At 35.5% G+C, this 3,403-nt stretch overlaps 1 long non-coding RNA gene across 1 annotated transcript; it reads right to left on the minus strand.

The window, feature by feature from the left end:
- Positions 1-1,525: 1,525 nt before the first annotated feature.
- LOC120300233 lies at positions 1,526-3,403 on the minus strand. The gene is made up of 2 exons (XR_005554608.1): positions 3,118-3,403; positions 1,526-1,714 (listed from the first exon to the last, which is right to left on the minus strand). It is a non-coding gene; the product is annotated as an uncharacterized LOC120300233 (long non-coding RNA).

Here is a 3,403-nt window from a genome sequence, read left to right on the forward strand (position 1 = left end):
TTTAAAAACTATAAACTGTAGTTAATACAATATAAAAAACTGCTTTGTGGTCATTAGAATTGACAAAGTTCAGTAAAGATAGCTTTTAAGCAATCTGGTATTGGAGATGCAGTTTGGGGAGCATATATAGTTTAGGTTTGCTTTATAATGCTATATTTTATACCATTTGTCTGCCACTGAACTAGTCTTTTTTCCAGAGAGCTGCGGTGATGAAGAGTTACAAGTAATATATTTGTCATGTCTACAGGTTCCCAAACTTTTCATCCTTTTTATACGTTGTAATGTATAGCTTTATATTAAAGTCATATTGTTTGTTAATAATTACACAACACTGAAAAATCAGCTTCACATTTCCATGTTGCTTGTATCATTGTTTAAAACAAAATGTCTGAAGTCCAAAATACACTGAATACCATTATCTTGAGATTTGTAAATTCTAAAAATGCCAGCTTCCATCAATCAAGCAAATGCTCAAAGGCACAAAGTAGCAATAGAACTCATAAACCTATCATGATTAGGCAAACTTCAGAGTTTTTCCAGATATATTTGCTTCAGCTTTTTCTTATGCTTTTACATATTAACGTTCACATCAAGCAAAATACCTTGTGCATTATATAGCATACTAAACCAGTTAGAGATGACCTTGTGCAAAATATTAAGGTGGAGTATCTTAACTACATTTCCTATGTAACGTTGTTGAACTACACTTTGTCTTATTCAGACTTAGAGACAAAACATTTATAAAATGTTCCATTACAACAGGGGTGTCAAACTGCCAGCCCGCAGGCCAGACGTGTCACGTGGAAGCCGCAACCACCCCATTGCCAGCAATGGCAAAACTGTCCCAATACGTTGCACGACGTCACATGATGTCACGAGTTTGACATGTCTGCATTACAAGTGTGTGGAAAAATGAAATAGGTAGGGGTGAAGAAAACAAGCCTTCCCGAAACTCTGTATGATAAGGAATATGCCACCATAGTTTTAAAAAAACAATCCAAAATATCACATATAGCTTTTAAAACTCTTCTTCAAAAAAGTTAAATGTATTCCTTGTAATGAAATCAGCAATGTGTAGTCTGAATTGTATCTGGCAATCAGGAGAATTTCAAACCTGCAAGATCAAAAGTTACTTCTACTATATTCAGAAACTAACACCTTTTCCCAATTTCAACATCAGAGGTAAGGGCTACAGAAATTGTCTATCCTTGAAAACAAAGATAGCTATCATAAACACTAAGCTCTATGGGAAAAATATTTATGGTTTCTGTAGGAGGAAATAAGGAATCAATCACATTTAGTCTTTATGATTTCAAACACATGCTAGCAGAATTTCAGGAAAAGATATTAAAAATAAATTATAAACAAAAGAAAATATATAAAATTATATACAATATATTCAAATGCATGAAAGTGAAGCAGGGCTAAAGTCTCATAATAGGCTGACAGAACATACTACTTTCAAATTACTGTTATTTCAAAGTCAGATCTCATGCAACTCTTCAATAAGTTATAGACACTGTGATACATCTCTTTTTTTCAATATAATTTACTTTTCTTTCCCAGTATTATTATAAAAAATTGACAGCATGATTATGCAAATGAGAAGAATATGGCACAAAAACAGATGAACTAGTTTTTGCCGTTAATGTGAGTCCAGTTTCAGTCTTGATCTTCTGCTCTTGTCAAACACTTCTGGAATATTCGTTGTCATCTAAATGGATAAAGATAAGAATTCTAGGAGGTCAGACTATACAAGAATGAGTTCTATTTTTACAAAACAAATGAAGTTTCAAAGTCTTATTAACTTCATCTGCATTGCTTTAATAAAAAAAATGACACATTAAAATGTACAAAATCAATTATTCATTATACAGCATTTCTTGAATATGCTTAACCTAAAATTACAATGTGCAAGTTTGCATATTAGCATATTTTGAGCCATGAGATATAAACTATAATTCAAAATTAGAGATTCTTTTTATTAAACATTTTTCCAGGAAAAAATAAGAGTTTGGGGAGAAATTTTAAATATAAAATATATTAATTCTCTTACCACCCTTTACTCAAATTCAGTTTGGTAGTCTTAGAACATAAAAAACTGCCTTATGCATACCTGGGGTTACTTAAAATTACTGTATTGTGCTTAGCATGTTAAATGTAAACATATGATTCATTGAGACACTTGGGTTTACTAATTTACCCTAATCCATTTTAAATCTGTCAACACCAAAACTGTAAACTGCTACTGCAACCTTAAGATCACTTAATATTGTTTGGCCAAAAATAATAGTTTAAAACAGAAGAAACTATCAAAATCATATAAAATTATATGTCTCTGACCACATATCTTTATTTTCAGGAAATAAGAACAAGCAGTTTCCCTGCATAGGTTGTTTCTTTAGGCATTGTCTACCGTATTCAAATTCTGAACACCTCTTCTTGTTGCATCTATTATTCTAAAATTTTCATTTTAGTTTTTAATCTATCTGAAATGTTTCAGTTTAATGGGGAAAAAGGCAAAAGTCTTCAGGAAAATAAACATTTTCCCTAATTTTTTTCAGATTTGCTCTTCCCTCCCCGAATGCCTTTATCTAAAGCTAACCCAGAATAGCAGGCCTGGCATGTTTGTAACTAGCTTCACATATTCGCACTTCATTGTATATTATCAACCTCTGTATACTGTTTCTTGCAATTCAGGATTGTCTAAGGCCAGTTATTATTCGAATAACGCCAGTTAAGACCAATTATGGCTTAGCGTACTACGTTGGAGGGAAGTCAATGGTCCGAGAAAGCCATTCAATTTCACTTGTTTTATAAAGAAGCTGTTTCCTACCAGAAGGAGTGTAATGTTCAAAAATCTTCTCTAAGTAGGAACGCCTATCGCCCTAAGCCACAATGCGGACGATTTCGCTTAGGTTCGTGTGGCATGAGTTTAACCACGGCAGTTTGGGACTTATGGATGAAGTCTAGAACCCTGTTACTGTTGCAAGCTATTCAATTAACCATAAACAATGGTTTAGCCAACAAAATAATTCAACCGTAGAAAACACTCGGAGGCGAAAAAATACCTCCCCAGGGCCCAAGATCTATCTACAGACGGCGCTCGGGATATACCGAGTGGCGGTGGTGGCGGCAGATCCTTCTTCTCCTGCAGTGGGATCTCCCTGAAACGCACTGACCGGGAAACGAAATACCCAATAACCGTCCACACTCCCATCGCGTATAGCAGAGCGAATCGACGCGACCACAGGGCGGCCCGCTGCGCCTTGAGGTTGTCACTCGTCATCTCTGCGTCCAAGGGGACAACCGTCCTTTTAGCGGCCGCTACGTTCGCACCCTACATCAACATCGAGCGAAGCAGAGAACTTGCTCCCCGCTTCCGCTGTTACGCAACCTCGCG

This window comes from Crotalus tigris, unplaced genomic scaffold (genome assembly GCF_016545835.1).
Source record: "Crotalus tigris isolate CLP2741 ecotype Arizona unplaced genomic scaffold, ASM1654583v1 scf7180000024339.11422700, whole genome shotgun sequence".
Taxonomy (NCBI): Eukaryota; Metazoa; Chordata; class Lepidosauria; order Squamata; family Viperidae; genus Crotalus; species Crotalus tigris.